We start from the raw sequence: 18,075 nt of genomic DNA, 5'->3' as shown, positions 1-18,075 counted from the left end.
GATGCTATCACGTATTTGCTGCACAAATCACTCTCTCACCTAGATGGGGTCAGTTGTGCTGTGAGGATTACATTCCTTGACTTCTCTAGTGCCTTTAACACCATCCAGCCCAAGATCTTAAGGCACAAACTAACGGAGATGGGAGTAGACTCTCACATGGTGGATTGGATAGTGGACTACTTGACAGATAGACCTCAGTATGTGCGGTTGGGAGACTGTAGGTCTGACACGGTGGTCAGCAGCACAGGAGCGCCGCAGGGAACCGTACTCTCTCCGGTCCTGTTCACCCTGTACACATCAGACTTCCAATATAACTCGGAGTCCTGCCATGTGCAGAAGTTCGCTGATGACACGGCCATAGTGGGGTGTGTCAGGAATGGACAGGAGGAGGAGTATAGGAAACTGATACAGGACTTTGTGATATGGTGCAACTCAAACTACCTGCGTCTCAATATCACCAAGACCAAGGAGATGGTGGTGGACTTTAGGAGATCTAGGCCTCATATGGAGCCAGTGATCATTAATGGAGAATGTGTGGAGCAGGTTAAGACCTACAAGTATCTGGGAGTACAGTTAGACGAGAAGCTAGACTGGACTGCCAACACAGATGCCTTGTGCAGGAAGGCACAGAGTCGACTGTATTCAATGTCTGTAGTGAGATGCTGAAGATGTTCTATAGGTCAGTTGTGGAGAGCGCCCTCTTCTTTGTGGTGGCGTGTTGGGAAGGAAGCATTAAGAAGAGGGACGCCTCACGTCTTAATAAGCTGGTAAGGAAGGCTGGCTCTGTCGTGGGCAAAGTACTGGAGAGTTTAACATCGGTAGCTGAGCGAAGGGCACTGAGTAGGCTACAGTCAATTATGGAAAACTCTGAACATCCTCTACATAGCACCATCCAGAGACAGAGAAGCAGTTTCAGCGACAGGTTACTATCGATGCAATGCTCCTCAGACAGGATGAAGAGGTCAATACTCCCCAATGCCATTAGGCTTTACAATTCTACCGCCAGGACTTAAGAACTTTCTAAAAGCTATTATTAATGCTTTTTGAGATAGTGATTTAGATGCATATCATATTTTTTACTGAGTTAAGTATTGTATGTAATTAGTTTTGCTACAACAAGTGTATGGGACATTGGAAAAAAAGTTGAATTTCCCCATGGGGATGAATAAAGTATCTATCTATCTATCTATCTATCTACAATACTCAAACTGGGCTTCACCAACATCTTAGACAACTACAGCATAACATCCCAGTTCTTGTACTCAGTGCCTTGATTTATGAAGGCCAATGTACCAAAATCTTTTTTTATGACCCTATCCTCCTGTGACCACACTTCCAAGGAATTATTATCTGCATTCCCAGATCACTCTGTTCCACACGCTCCTGAGTGTCCTTCTGCTCACTGTGTAGTCTTTCCTGTTTAAAGACTGAAAAGGAACTTTGATACACACTTGATAAGGAAACATTTGCAGGGAAAGAGCAAAGGAGTTGTCCTCATTCAATTGCTCCTGACACATATGTGGTTAAATCATAAAACAATGACCCAACTGCTTCCCGGGAACACAGCTGGCTGCCCACTCCCTCTTCTGCCTCATCTAGCCTCAGAATGGGGCAGATAAGATTCAGGTTGAGGGATTTAAAAAAGTTTACTTCCTTTTCACTTCCAAGAGGAACACAATCTTGTCATAGGGTTGGGAGGCTTGCGTGCCTCAATGACCTGGAGAGCGATGTTGGCTATTGTCAGTGCTTTACGCTTTGGCTCTTGGTAGGGTCACCCATGCCAACCAGGTCAAAGGGTAGAGGGCAGATTAAGAGGGGTCCACCAGTCCTCCAGATTCAGGGGTTTATTTCAGGGCCAACAACCCTGACTGGTTAAAAAACAGTTGATATGGAAACAGCAATGAAGAATCCTTCTATATGGACAGAAATGGAGGACCTTCATTGCTGCCTTAATCCCCAGCAGCATAACGGGCAGTACTTCCTCTTCAAGAGTGGCATTCTGCAATCTATCAGAGAATAACCATTTGGTATACCGCTTTGAAAAAGCAATGACCTTCTTTTTCCATGTATCCAACTTCCCCTCTGAACATTCCTTTCAAATCTGCTCCCACCATCTTCTCAGGCAACACATTCCAGATGATAAGGGTTTAAAGCAAAATCTCATTTCTCGCTTGGCTGTTTGCCCTAATATTTCAAGCCAGTGCTATCTGGTTGCTGGCCCTTTCACAAATGGAGATGGTATCTCCCTATCAAAGCTCCTTGTAATTTTGAGGCTATTATTTGTTTCATTAATGTTCCAGTCTTGTGTGTGATATGAGGCACTAGCAGTTACATTGAAGCAGAGTGTTGAATGAAACTGCAGAGGCAGGTCAATCATTAACCCTTGCTTTTGTCTGACTGTAGAATGGCTCTGGGTATTTGGCTCATTCTTCATAGGAGAGCAAATTTAACATAGCCAAGAATCAATTTCATTTGCCAAGTACATTTACCTGTTTGTACAGGTTTGTCCCACTCCCATCAGGGAAGAGGCCGCACAGCATCCACACCAGGACCACGGGATTCAAAAACCAGTTACTTCCCCCAAGCCGTTAGGCTGATCAGCACCTCCACCAATTAACCCACCCCACCACCCACTGCCAATACTACATACACATCACTTAGTGGTCACTTTTATGGACATACAATCAGTCTATGTATACATTACATGGACATTGTGTTTTATAGGATTGCATTTTTATATTTCACTGATTGTTTAGCACACCATTCTCTGTAAACTCTAGAAACTTGTTCATTAAAATCCCAGGAGATTGATAGTCAAGTAACTTAGATGACATTTATTCCAATGTTTGGTCTGAAGAACAACTGAACCTCTTGACCATGTCTGCGTGCATTGAATTCTTCCCACGTGATTGGTGGATTTGATATTTGCATTAATGAACAGATGTACAGGTGTACCTAACGACATGGCCTCTGACTGCATGTTAAGTGCATGAGTGCGATGCATCAAACAACCTTCTTCTGTGGTGCCTGACTGGAGGTCGGAAGGACTGAACTTGAGCTGTCATTTTCTTGTCACTGACAGGGGGAGCATGCCTTATGAGAATAGGTTGAGTGAACTCGGCCTTTTCTCCTTGGAGCGACGGAGGATGAGAGGTGACTTGATAGAAGTGTACAAGATAATGAGAGGCATTGATTGTGTGGATAGTCAGAGGTTTTTTCCCAGGGCTGAAATGGCTAGCATGAGAGGGCATAGTTTTAAGATGCTTGGACATAGGTACAGAGGAGATGTCAGGGGTAAGTTGTTGTTTTTTTACGTAGAGAGTGATAAGTGTGTGGAATGGGCTGCCGGCGGTGGTGATGGAGGCAGAAATGATAGGGTCTTTTAAGAGACTCCTGGATGGCTACATGGAGCTTAGAAAAATAGAGGGCTATGGGTAAAGCCTAGGTAGTTCTAGGTAGGGACATGTTCGGCACAGCATTGTGGGCTGAAAGGCCTGTACTGTGCTGTAGGTTTTCTATGTTAACATGCCAATGAAGGGAATATTCTATCATTAGCCTAAAGCTTGATCAATGATATAGACTCCGAGGTGTTCAGAGGAAAGAAGATTCAGGGAAGCAATTTTAAAGTTTTAGGCTTTGGATGGTGAAAATACAGGTGTGAATTAAAACTAGGTTAGAGCTATTCAGACTGAAAGAGACGAGCAGGAATACATGCAGAGCTTTCTGAGCACAGTTAAACCTTAGAGAGAAGCCACGTATGCAGAGACAGCAATTGCTCGGAGACTAGTCGGATCTGAGTGGTACAATATATACTCAGTTGCCACTTCATTAGAGGGCATGTCCTGGGTGGTGGGGGTCCTTAATGATGGACGCTGCCTTCTTGAGGCATCACCTTCTGAAGGTGTCCTCACTTGTGGGGAGGCTAGTGCCCATGATGGAGCTGGCTGAGTTTGCAATCCACTGCAGCTCTCTCCAGTCCTGTGTAGTAACCCCTCCACACCAGGCAGCAACCAGCCAGAATGCTCTCCACAGCACATCTGTAGAAATTTGTCTTTGGTGACATACTTAGTCTCCTCAAACTTCCAATGAAAGATAGGCTTCTTTATAATTGCATCAATATGCTGGGCCCAGGATAAAGCCTCTGAGATATTGACACCCAGGTACTTGAAACTGCTCACTCATTCCATTTCTGACCCTTCAATAAGTACCAGGGTGTCTACTCTTGACTTCTCCTTCTTGAAGTCCACAATCGATTGCTTGGTCTTACTGACGTTGAGTGCATGGTGGTTGTTGTTTGTGACACCACTCAACCAGCCGATCCATCTCACTCCTGTTCGCCTTCCTGTCACCGTCCAAGATTCTGCTGACAACAGTTGTGCAGTCATCAAAATTACAGATAGTGTGTGAGGTGTGTCTAGCCACACATTCACGGGTGCAAAGAGAGTAGAGCACAGCTGGGTGTTGGGTGTTGTGGTCCAAGTCAAGACCAATAACAGAAGGAAGTAAAAGGATAAGGTCTCACTAAGAAAATAAACAGGAAGGACCCGAGTGTTTGTCTAATTAGCATAGGGATGGCCAAGTAGCAAGTTGATATCTTGTCTGAAAGAAAAGAATGAAGAAGGCATCTGTTTGAGGAGACCCTGCAACTGAAGGTAGCTCATCCTCAACAGCACAGTCATAATCTTAACAGATCAACCAGCAAGGCCTGGGCTGGGGTGAACAGTAGTTTGGGAGAGAGTTAAAATTAACATTGGCCTGAAAATCATATGAGAAATGAGACAAAAAGTCAGAGCAAGGTAGCAAATAAGGCTGACCCACTGGTTATTTCTAGTTCATGTGAATAAAATAACTTGACAATAGCATCACTGAAACAATCCACCGAAGGAAGGCCAGTTAGATTATCTAAATGTTTACATCAATAGCATTTGGAAGGAAGGAGACATTAACAGGGAGGAAGTTCAGCTGTGATTATCAAGTTGTAGCTATGCGGAGCGCCACGGTACCACAGTGGTTAGCACAGTGCCATTACAGAGCCAGCGACCTGCGTTAATTTCCCACACTGTCTGTAAGCAGTTTGTCCATTCTCCCTGTGACCACGTGTCTCCTCTGGGTGCTCCAGTCTCCTTCCACATTCCAAAGACATGCCAAGGAATAGTGGGTCACATGGTGTAATCGAGCTGAGATCGTTCGGCTGGTAGGACCTGTCACTGTACTTTGTCTCTAAAGAAAGGAGTCCTGAACCTCCAGTTACGTACTGCAGCAATCAGAATCAGATTTAGTATTACTGACGTACGCTGTGAAATTTTTTTTTTGCAGCAGCAGTACATTGCAATGCATAAAAAAGCTATAAATTACAATATGAAATATATTAAGTTATAGTATATATAAAAGCTATACATTTTATATTACATATGAAATTAGTCAATCTGAGGTTCACCATCATCATTGGGTGCCATGCTTTATGATGTGGGCAATCATGGTTAATAACCATGATTGTTCTTGGCAAATTTTTCTACAGATGTGGTTTGCCTTCTTCTGGGCAGTGTCTTTTCAAGACGGGTGACCCCAGCCATTATCAATACTCTTAAGAGATTGTCTGCCTGGTGTCAGTGGTTGTACACCCAGGATCGAGGTTACATACTTTTTTAAAAGAAAATCAATACACAGGTCATTTTCCTGGCTCAGAAATATACTGCTCCTGTTTCGGTACTGGGCCACAATCCTGAAACTCCTGAACAAAGAGAACTGTGTGTGTTCCCTACATCACATGGTCTTCAGAAATGTTGACACCCAGGAGCGTGGAACTGTTTACCCTTTCCACTGCTGATCCTTTGAAGAGGACTGGTGTGTGTTTTCTCAACTTCCCGTTCCTGAAGTCCACAATCAGTTCCTTTGTCTTACTGACGTTGAGTGCAAGGCTGTTATTGTGACCACTCAACCTATCTCATTCCTGTACACCTCCCATCACCAGAGATTCTGCCAACACCTGTGTGTCATGGGCAAATTTATAGATGGTGTTTGAGCTGTGCCTAGCCACAGTCATGGGTGTAGAGAGGGTAGAGCAGTGGGCTAAGCAGGCATCCTTGAGGTGTGCCAGTATTGATTGTCAGTGAAGAGGTATTATTATGGATCACACTGACTGTGGCCTCTCAATGAGAAAGACAAGGGTTAATTTGTAGAGGGAGGTACAGAGGCCAAGGTTTTGAAGCTTGTTGATTAGTACTGAAGGGATCACGCTGTTGAATGTTGAGCTGGTGTAGGTAATGCAGCTGTCCAGGTGGTCTGAGGCTGAGTGGAGGGCTAGTGAGATTACATTCTTGGTGTCCTGTTGTGGTAGTATGCAAATTGCAGTGGGTCCAGGTACTTCCGCAGGTAGGAGTTAATCCTGGCCATGACCATTTCCTCAAAGCATTATTATTATATACTGGATGACAAATTATTTAATGATTTCAGTAATCAGTTGTAACATTTTATAGGTTACATTTATTTAGGTGTAAATGAAATCATTACTAATAAATTTTATGATCGATCTTTGAACTGGATTTCCAGATTCAAGAGATACTGTACCATATCAGTCTAGTACATTAGTACATTAGTCAAAAAGCATTGAAGAGGAACATGTTTCACATTATCAGACAGTTAAGATAAAAATAACAATTGTAAATGCGAAGCTCTCTCTGTTCTTGCAGCTGATAAAAAGTCATTTGAGACAGTTTCAGATTAGAACATTATGCTTCCGTCAAACTACATCTCAGATAAATGAATACATCCCTGGCAATGGGTATTGTTGTGCATAAAGTGGCAGGCTTGTTTTCTGCAAATGACCAGGCTTCTGAATTTGTCCTCACATGGGAAATAAATGTTGGACATCAAGAATTCATGGAAAGTGTTGAAGTAAAACTTTATATCTGTTTAAAAAAAAACACCAGCTTGATTTTTATCAGCTAATGTCACTTTGTAAACAAAGTTATTTCATGGTGGGTGGGGATGGGCACAAGATTCACACTGTTTTGTTCTTTCCCTGTTAAACCGGGCCAATGCAGTGGACATCAGCACCAGTATAGAGTGCGTCAGAGTGAGCTGATCTTCTCTAGAAAGCCTAATTACCCTCTAACACCAGAAATATTGCCTAATTCACACTATGTCACAATGGCATACTGGTGAATGTTACTGTTCCATTAATCTAGCAGCCAGGCCCAGTGACTGGAGACACAAGAATGATTCCCACCTCAACCAGTCAGGAATTTAACTAAATGATTGAACTATTAAGAATTACTAGGTCATCCTAGCCAAAAAAAAAAAAATTGGCTCAGCAACATCTCTGAGAGCAGGAAATAAGCTGATCAGGCTTAGGGCAGCACAGTAGCATAAGTGTTATACACCGTCAGTGATCACTGATTGGGATTCAATTCCCGCTGCTGTCTGTAAGAAATTTGTGCACTCTTCCTGTGACCACATGGGTTTCCTCTGGACGCTCTCATCATTTATCACCCACATTCCAAAGTTGTACGGGTTAGGGTTAGTAAATTGTGGGCAAGCTATGTTGGTGCCGGAAGGATGGCAATGCCTGTGGGCTGCCCTCAGAGAGTGTTGGTTATTGAAAATGACTCATTTTGCTGGGTATTTCAATGTACATGTGACAAATAAATCTAATCTAATCTACCATAGATGCTGCCTGATCTGTTGAGTTGCTCCAGCATCTTGTGTTTGTTCCTGTCCAAGTTCTGATATCTTCTCTCCTTTCGGTCTTGAATCGTCCTTTTGAGTTGCTTGGCTCTTTAGTTAATTAGTTTCTTTAGTTAATTAGTTAGAGTTCTGTTGACTTTGCTGAGGACAATGAGATTGCAGTACTGCTCCATTCTGTGCAAAACACCAGACTGGCAATCCAATTACTAAAAGCACAATGACTAAATTTAAAAATAACATACGAGTTATTTAGAATGACATCTAAGTTACAAATGAATTCAAAACAAGTAACTCTAAAATGGGGCATTGTTCAGTTGCAGGACTGCCCTGGGTGAAAGAATCTGTTTTTCAGTCTGGCTCTCTGTGTAGAAATGTTTCTGTATCTCCCGCCAGAGATTGAACAGGGGATTACTTGGGTGGGATGAGTCCATCATGATTTTGAGCCCACTGTAGACATTGTGAGCTATAGATGGTTTCCATATCTGGTAGCTGAGTCCCAGTGATGTCCTGTGCAGTCCTGATCACGCGCTGAAGTGGTTTTTGGTCGATATTGTGATAGCTAGTGTACCATGATATCATGCAGTAGCATCAGTATGGTCTCAATTACACAACAATAAAGATTTTGGGACAGATTTGCTCTCTTTAAGCTCCTAAAATAGTATAGACACTGTGGAGCCTTCCCTACTATCAAGTAGGTGTTTGTAGTCTAAGGAACGATTGTTAACTTGTCTATTACCATAGTTCAGTAGGATTTTCTTCGTAATTTAAATCATCACCCATCTTCTTAATACAAATCCTTCACAGCTTCTGTAATATGCATATCAGCACCTGTGATTCCTTCATAATAGTTCTTCCTATTTTGCTTTCCTCATTAAACCTACATCTTCATTTTGTAAGCAACTTTTTCTCAAAGATGAAACACATTCCTATTCTGAAATGGGTTACAGGGAGTCAGGATGTCAAACCTCTGTAATTGCCTTCGAGTCTCCACAAAATAATGAGTAACTGTTGTCAACACTGGAGAAAAGGTTGCAAAGGACACTAAAGGCAACTCTCTTTTCTAATTTGTTAGCTTAAAGTTTTAAGGAGGAAGAGAAATGTTGCTGGACTGATCAGTGCAAGATGAAAAATAATAGAATAAGCTTCCAGAAATCCTGTCCAGTTGGATTTGGAAACTTCAGATGGGAAGTGTGAAGACATAGGGATAAGCCTTTCATGAGGAGATATGGTCAAGATAACTCTGGGAGTCAGTGGGATTGTAGGTAACGTCAGTGGATAATCTGGCTTCTGAGATGGAGAATAAGAGATCAAGAAAGGGGAGTGTCAGAAATGGCACTGTGAATACAGGGATGGGATGTAATTTGATAGCAAAATAATGGAATTGAAGAGTTTTGTATGGGTGCATGAAGCAGCACCATTGCAGTCATCAACGGAGCAGAGAAGACAGAGGAGAATACATTGAAAGATATTGGCGGCGGACAGACAGTTAAAGAAATATTGCAGAATTTGAGTAATATAGTTTCCTTTATCAGAATCAGGTTTATTATCACCAGCATGTGTTGTGAAATTTGTTTAGTCCAAAAAAATGTGAGGAACTGTGGAACATGGGGGAAATTAACCATATTAATGGAGGGAAGTCCAATGAAGAAGCTTATACACTTGCCAGAAATGGCAGTATGGCCAAGGATAAGAAAAGGGGGCCAAAGAATAGCTAAGTAAAAGCAAAACAGCATATGAGCGTAGATTGACAAGAAATCTGTAGGTACTGTATGCAAAGAGAAAACCAGTAAGTGCAAATACAAATCCCCTAGAGATAGAGGTGGGGGACTAAGCAGTGACTAAGAAAATTACAAAGAAATTCTTAAAAAACTGTCTTTGTGGAAAGAGGCACAGTCTGCTGAACTACTAGAGAGCCAAGGCAGTGGTGAGGGGTGTGAGAAGCCAGAGACAATAAATACTAGTTAAAAAGAAGCACCATAGAAATTGGTAAGATTATAAACTGACAAATAAACTCATCAAAAAGGCTGGATCCATCCTTGGCTACCACCCGGACTCTTTTGAGTTAATGATGGAGAGGAGGTCATTAAATAAACTATTATCCATTATAGACAATCTGGCACATCCTCTCCATGACCTACTGGGGAATGTAGTAACAGAATACCTCAAAAATTGGGATTGAGCAGACTCAACATGAATTTATGAATGGAAAATCATGTTTCTAATCCACTGGTATTCTTTGAGGAAGTGATGAGTATAATGTGTGTGTGGGGGGGGGGGTTGGTTAGTAGATATAATGCATTTGGATTTTCAGAAGATCTTCAATGGGCTTCACAGGAGACTGGTTGACAAGGTGAGAGGGTAATACTCTGACATACACAATTCTCAGTCAATCACATAGAAAGCAGATGGGGAAAACAGATCTTTCTCAGGTTGACAGGATGTGTTTGGTGGGATACAGCAAGGGTCAATGCTTGGATTCATGATCCATATCAGTGATTTAGCTATGGGGATTTTTCAATAGGAGGATGTAAAATTACTTCTGGGTGATACAGACAGGTGAATGGGAAAGTACAACACAGATGTATTGAATATAAATGGGGTGGATCAATCAGCAAAGCAGTGTGAAAGACTTGATAATGTTGATGTTCAATAGGATTTGGGCATCTTTGTACACAGGTTGGCACATCAAAGTTGCTCCCTGCCTAAATAACATTCCAAAGTCCTCCTCCTAAAAAGCCTGTGCACTGATGTCGACATTGGTAGAGACTGGTGAAGGCTGATAGTCGTACTCATTATGTGTCAGCCTCTTCCCTCACAAGCCTCCTCCCTCAGCAACCAATCAGTGGTTGGGATTGATTAGTAAGAGCAAATTAAAGGAAGGCAGGGGCAAGGCAACGGCCATTGTTGGAGTGGACAGTGTCAGAGTGGTGATCTTGTGGCTTTAGCTCTTTGAGGTTTCCATGAAGAGAGGCTTCAGTCAGAGAAAGAAAAGGAAAGAAAAACTCAAGGTGATTTTTTTCCTTCTCTTCTTTATCTGCTCAGCTGTGACAGTAGAGATGCCAGGCAGGATAGTGAAATGCTCCTCTTGGGAGATACGGGAAGGCAGGGAGACCTCTTGTGTCCCTGACGACTACAACTGCGAGAAGTGCATCAAGCTGCAGCTCCTAACAATTCACATTAATGAGTTGGAGCTGGAACTGGATGAAATCTGGATCATTTAGGAGGCTGAGGAGGTGATAGATAGGATGTATAGAGAGGTAGTTACACCCAAGGTGCAGGGCACAGGAAACTGGGTGACAGTCAGGAAGGGGAAAGGGGTTAAATAGCCAGTTCAGAGTACCCCTATGGGCATCTCCCTCAACAGCAAGTATATCACTTTGGATACTGTTGGATGGGTTGACCTAACAGGGGAAAGTTACAGTGTTCCGGTCTCTGGCAATAAGTTTGACTCAGAAGGGGGGAAAGTGGTGATAGGGGATTCATTAGCTAGGGGAATGGACAGGGGCTTCTTTGGGTGAGAACAAGATTCTGGAATGGTATGTTGTCTCCCTGGTGCCAGGGTCCAAGATATCCAAGATTGAATACTCAGCATTTTTAAGTGGGAGGGTGAACAACCGGAAGTTGTAGTCCATGTAAGTATCAAGGACATGGGAAGGACGAGTGACGAGATTCTGCAAAGGGAGTTCAGGGAATTAGGTGCTATGTTAAAGGGCAGCACCTCCAGGGTTGTGATTTCAGGATTGCTACCCATGCCATATGTTAGTGAGGCCAGAATAAGGAAGATTATACAGTTTAATACATGGCTAAGGAGTTGGTGTACAAGGGGCGGCATAAGATTTTTCAATCATTGAGATCTCTTCCAGGGAATGTGGGACTTGTACAGAAGAGGTAGTTTGCACCTGTACTTGAGGGGACTAATATCTTAGCGGGAAGGTTTGTTAATGTTGCACGATGGGATTTAAACTGGAGTTGCAGGGGGATGGGAACCAGAGTGCCAGAACAGTTAGTGGAGAGATTGTGGAGGCAGATGTTGGTAAGACCTCATCAGACAAAGTTAGGAATCAAAAAGTTGAGCATGGTGTGACTAGTGTCCTGACCTGCATATGTTTCAATGCAAGAAGTATTGTAGGAAAGGTGGATAATAGTGCTGAAAGTGAAGTAGCTGGTTTACAAACAGAGGCGATGTGTAGTGAGGAGAAGCTATTGATAAGGCAAAGTTACTGCAACAAGATGAGGTGCAATGTAAAAGGGGGACAAAATCAAAAAGGGTGAATAGAGGACTGAAGGTGTTATATTTAAATGCACACAATATACAGAATAAGGTAAATGAACTTGCAGTACAGTTGCAGATTGGCAGGTATGATGTTGTAGGCATCACTGAATCATGGCTGAAAGAAGATTATAGCTGGGAGCTTAATGTCCAAGGATACACATTGTATTGAAAGGAGAGGCAGGAAGGCAGAAAGAATGACGTCGCTCTGTTGGTAAAACATGAAATCAAATCAATAGAAGTAGGTGACACAGGGTTGGAAGGTGTTGAATCTTTGTGGACAGAGCTAAGGAACTTCACGGGTGAAAGTATCCTGATGGGAGTTGTATACAGACACCCAAGCATTAGTAAGGATGTGGTCTACAAATTACAATGGGAGATAGAAAATGCATGCCAAATGGGCAATGTTACAATAGTCATGGGGAACTTCAAAATGTAGATAGATTGGGAAAATCAGTTTGGACCTGGATTCCAGTAGGGGGGATTTCTAGAGTGTCTATGAGATGGCTTTTTAGAGCAGCTCATGGTCGAGCCCACCAAAGGATCAACTATTCTGGATTGGGTGTTGTGCAATGAACCAAAATGGATTAGAGAGCTTAAGATAAAAGAACCCTTAGGGAAAAGAGATCATAATTTGATCAAATTCACCCTGAAATTTGAGAAGTAGAAGCTAAAGTCAGATGTATTAGTATTACAGTGGAGTAAAGGGAATTACAGAGGCATGAGAGAGGAGTTGGCCAGAATTGATCAGAAAACAACACTGGCAGGGATGATGGCACAGCAGCAATGGCTGGAATTTCTGGAAGCAATTCAGAAGGCACAGGAAAATAAAAAAGTCATTAAGAAGGTAAAGATGAAATACAAAAGCAAGCTAGCCAATAATATTAAAGAGGATACCAAAAATTCCTTCAGGTACATAAACTAAAAGAGGGACAAGAGTGAATATCAGACTGCTGGAAAACGATGCTGGAGAGGTAGTAATGGGGGAACAAGAAAATAGCAGATGAACTGAATAAATATTTTGCATTCGTCTTCACTGCAGAAGACATTAACAGTTTCATGGAAGTTCCAGGTGTCAGACGGCATGATGTGTGTGAAGTTACCATAACTAGAGAGAAGATTATTCTGATGATTGCAGAATGTTCAGTTCTATTTCCACTCTGCAGCACGGGCTTGCATGCAGCAGGACTCAGACCACATTCAGGCAGGGAAAGGGGCAAATAACATTCATGGCACAAAAATGCAAACATTATCTCTAACAGGGGGGAATTTAACAAGTTACTCTTGGGATTTTCAGCCTCTTAGGGATCGCCACTGATCAGAAATTTATCTGGGCCAACCAAATAAATACCATTCCTATAAGAGCGGTTCAGAGTCTGGATACCTTGCAGTGAGTGATTCAACTCCTAACATCCAGAAGCTTTCCTACCACAAGGCATTTCAGAAATATGATCGGGCACCCTCTACTTGCCTGGATGAGTCCAGCTTCAACAGCTCTCAAGAAGGTTGACATTATCCAGGGAAAGGCAGCCCTCTTGATTAATGCCACCTCCACCACTGGTGCACAATGACTGGAATGTGTACAGTACCATCACAGATACTGGGTCCTAATCCTGGAACCCCAACAGTACAGCACAATACGTAAAAAATACTAAAAATTACACGAAGACATCTATGTATATAATGTATACACACACATATACTTCTTATTGTAATTTATAGTATATATATATATATATATAAATTTATAATATTTTTTACATATTGCACTACAGTGCTGCTGCAAAATAACAAGCTTCATGAAGTAAAACCATAAGACATAATAGCAGAATTAGGCTATTCGGCCCATCAAGTCCGCTATGCTTGACATAAAGAGAGCAAAAATAGTGAGGTAGTGAAAAAGGATCTTTGCTTTCCTGTCGTATATGACAATTAAACTTTTCTCGGGCTTCCAGATTAATAATCAATACCTGTACTCAGCTGGAAGGCTAAGAAGAGTTTATTTGTAGAGAGGTAGTGCTCATGGGATGGTTCATTGTCTGTTCAGAAATCTGATAGCAGAGAGGAAGAAGATGTTCCTAAAATACTGAGTGTGCGCCTTCAGCCTCCTGTACCTTCTCTTTGATGGTAATAATGAGAAGAGGACAAGTCCTGGTTGGTGGGAGGTCATTAATGATGGATGCCACCTTTTTGAGGCATTGCCTTTTGGAGATGCCCTTGATGGTAGGGAGGCTACTGCCTACGATGGAGTTGACTGAGTTTATAACCCTCTGCAACTTTTTCCAGTTCTGTCTAGTGTCCCCTCCAGACCTTAATATCCGCGTAAAGCGACTAGATCAGCCAGTGTTCCCTGTCACTTTTTTTTTTAAACGGATGTCCAAAGAGGGTCAAGAGGAAGCCTGAGGCAGCAAATGCTGGAAAGGGGTTAGAGATCACGGACCACACAGACTATTGGAGTAGTGGTCCATGCACATCAGGAAGTCGAGGGCTGAAGGTTAAACCCATGGTCGGTGAGCTCTGGGATTGATACCCAGAGGTCAGTGAAGTCCGGAGGGCAAAGTCAAAAGTTGAAGTCCAGAGCTTGGTGAGTCTGGAGATACAGGCCCGAAGGTCAAAGCCCCTGGGTTGGCTTGTTCAGAAGCCAGAGGCCTGATGTCTATGAGTCTGCGAGTCTGGGCCAGGGACTGGAGGTCAGTGGATTGATAACTGTGAATGTGAGAGTCCAGGACCAGAGATTAGATGCCCGGGGGAAGCCTGACCTAGGGTTGGAGGCCTGCCTGTGTGTGTGAGTGAGTGGGTGGGAGGGAGGGAGGATGGGATGGTGAGAAAGGGGCTGTTGTTGTTCATGTATTGTCATTGTTGCTTGCGCTGTTCTGCTAAACATTGCAGGCATTTGCTGGAGCCAGAATGTGTGGTGATGCTTACAGGCTGCCCCCAGCACATCCTCGGGAAAGTTGGTTGTCAATGCACTGTAGGTTTCAATGTACATCTGAGAAGCAACTCTGAATCACTTCCCCCTGCACCTCAGCTCCACTGTAAGAGAGAGGGACCCACCCCTCAAACCCTGCAACTGTCAATACAATTTGGGAATAAAAAGTCACAGCCATTTCAAAAATCATGTAAAAGCACTTTGAAACTTTAGCACATCCATAGAGTAACCCCGAGTCGCAGACAGCATGAAAACTAAAAATAACTCCAAATATATTAAGTTTGAGGTAACATCAGAAAATGCTGGAAAATCTCAGCAGGTCAGGTAGCATCAGTAGTTCATTTGTTATGTGCTGTGTCGTATGATGTGTGTGATCATGGTCTTTCCATGACCACGATTGTTCTTGGCAAATTTTCCTACAGAAGGGGTTTGCCATTGCTGTCTTCTGAGCAGTGTCTTTTTAAGACAGGTGACCCCAGCCGATATCAATACTTTTCAGAGTATTGAGTATTAATCTGCCTGGTATCAGTGGTTGCATAACCAGGACTTGTGATGTGCACCAGCTGCTCAGACGACCATCCACTATCTGCTCCTAGGCTGGATTGGAAGGCTAAGCAGGTGCTACACCTTGCCCAAAGGTGTCCTACAGGCGAGCAGAGGAAAGGAGCACCTTACACCTCCTTTGGTAAAGACGGATCTCCACCCCACCACCCAATCATCAGTGGAGAAAAACAAATAAACAATGTTTCACATGGAATTTATCTCTTTCCACAGAAGCTGCCTGACCTGTTGTCTTTCTCTAGTGTTTTTCAGTTCTGCAACCTGCCGCCTCACCCATGTTAAATTTCCTCCAGTTAACGAGAACCTATTCTTTACTTCCCCAATACTCACTCCTCTTTCTATGACCCCAGATTGTTCCTGAAACCATGAACTGCCATAAATTAGCATTCCATTTGACAAGTGATGTGTGATGCAACTCCGTTGCTTGCAGATGAGATGGATTCTCCGTCCACCAGTGTTTGCTCATACTGTGAGCCCCACTTTCTGCAAACAAGACAGTTTGTTCAGTAACCCAAGCAATGCAGACAGCAATCACTATTAAATGCCAAAGCTGAACAGTTGGGTAGTTTAGTGTTGAGCTAGAATGAAAGGAAAGTGGAGAGAATTTCTTCAGTCTGCCTACTGTTAATGTTTGGACTCAACACAGTTGCAACAGGCTCAGCTGACAGGAGCCTGCAGTGAAGCTGCCACACATTTACTCTCATTCCAGGAACACAAACCATTCAGTATTGCAGCATTTCAAACTGGACCCTGGGTTAATTCCGTAAAAAAACCACTGAGCTTGATGTAAAGTTAAACTCTTTTGCCGAAAGAATAGTGAAGTGCTAATGCTGTCATAGAATTACTAGAACTGGTAATACTTTCCTACAGCTGCCATGCCCATCGTATTTGCTGAGATGCACCAAATCCAAAAGTAAAATTCAGACACTCACTCTTACCTGTCAACAGGGCTGAAAACTGCTTTGACGCTGCTCCTGTTCTACACTTTAAATTGTTCCCTATTTCTGTAGTATTTTGTTGAGACATTCCACTCTGTCTTTCAGAGAGGAAGTAACAGAGCTCAACCAATGACCCAAAAATAAAACAATCTATTAGGTAGACCTTTATGCCCTACCCTACATTATGGACACAATCCATAATGTACACCAGTCTAATCATGCTTCTGCAGCATGTTAAAGTTTTGCTTTCAGGAAGCAGATCTCATTCACTTCTTCTGACTTTAAAAATGTTTGTCTTGTGTGTTTAGGATAGGACACAGTTCTGAAAGTACACAGAACATTGAGCATTACAGCACAGCACAGCTCCTTCAGTCCATGAGGTTGTGGTGCCCTTTTAACCTACTTTAAAATCAACCTAACCCTTCCCTCCTATATTGTTTATAATGTGCTGTGCAGTATGACGTGAGTGATCATGATTGTTTTCTGACCATTATCGCTCTTTGGCAAATTTTTCTACGTAAGTGGTTTGACATTACCGACTTCTGGGCAGTGTCTGTACAAGAGGGGTGACCCCAGCCATTATCAAAATTCTTCAGAGATGGTCTGCCTGACATCAGTGGTCGCATGACCAGGACTTGTGATGTGCACCAGCTGCTCATCCACCACCCATGGCTTCACATGACTTTGATCAGGGGCTAAGCAGGCGAAACACTTTGCCCAAGGGTGACCTGTAGGCTAGTGAAGGGAAGAACCTCCTTTGGTAGAGACGTATCTTCATCCTGTCACCCATCCCTCCTAAACAGCCCCTACTTCTCATTCATCCTTGTGCTTCACCATACACACACTTTCAAACTCTTGGACCTGAAGATGAAATTCCACATGTGAGCAGTCAGTTTGTAGAACTCATATGTAGAACATGAGTCATCATAATGATTTCTGGATGAGGAGAATCTTGTCTTTCTGGTGTTATTTGGTGGTATCCACCCCTTGAATCAAAACCAACCAAAGCAACCAGTGCTAGAAACACTTAGCAGGTTAAGTCAAGCAATATTTGGAAAGAGAAACAGTCAATGCTTTGGAAATGCAACCGGCTGTCAGAACTGTGTGCATGCTTTAGCAGGCATAAACGATTAGTTTAATTTGGCATCACACTTGGTATATATGGCTAATATGATGGGGAATAACTTTCAGGTGATTGGAGGAAAGTAGAGTGTAAACTTAGTTTGGTTAATAATGTCTGTGTCTTTCTCTCATAAATCAAAATATTGAGTTCAGGAGTGGAAATATTATGTTGCGGTTGTAAAAGATATTGGTGAGGCCAAACTTGGAGTATAGTGTTCTGTTCTGGTCACCGACCTACCAGAAAGTTATCAATTAGATTGAAAGAGTACAGAGAAAATTTACAAGGAGGAGGACCTGAGTTATAGGGAAAGGCTGAATAGGATAGGGCTTTGTTCTCTGGAGCATAGGAGAATGTAGAGTGATTTGATAGATGTATAAAAAGTTGGGGGGATATAAATAGAGTAAGTGTAAGCAGGTTTTTTCCACTGAGGTTCAGTGAGACTAGAACTAGAAGTCATGTGTTAAGGATGAAAGGTGAAATATTTAAAGGGAGGTTGGTGAGAGTGAACATGCTGCCAGCGGATGTGTGTTTGATTTTAACATTTAAGAGAAATTTGAATAGGTACATG

The 18,075-nt window shown here is 42.7% G+C and overlaps 1 protein-coding gene across 1 annotated transcript in view; it reads right to left on the bottom strand.

The window, feature by feature from the left end:
• LOC140730740 (1-acyl-sn-glycerol-3-phosphate acyltransferase delta-like) overlaps nucleotides 1-16,473 on the bottom strand; it is a 184,663-nt gene extending 168,190 nt beyond the window's left edge. Inside the window, exon 1 of the mRNA XM_073051576.1 lies at nucleotides 16,385-16,473. The gene's annotated coding sequence lies outside the window, so the exon portion shown is untranslated. The remainder of the gene's footprint in view (nucleotides 1-16,384) is intronic.
• Nucleotides 16,474-18,075: the final 1,602 nt, after the last annotated feature.

This window comes from Hemitrygon akajei, chromosome 7 (assembly GCF_048418815.1).
Source record: "Hemitrygon akajei chromosome 7, sHemAka1.3, whole genome shotgun sequence".
Classification (NCBI taxonomy): Eukaryota; Metazoa; Chordata; class Chondrichthyes; order Myliobatiformes; family Dasyatidae; genus Hemitrygon; species Hemitrygon akajei.
Note: the sequence above shows the minus strand (reverse complement) of the source record. Positions and strands in the feature narration are given on the sequence as shown.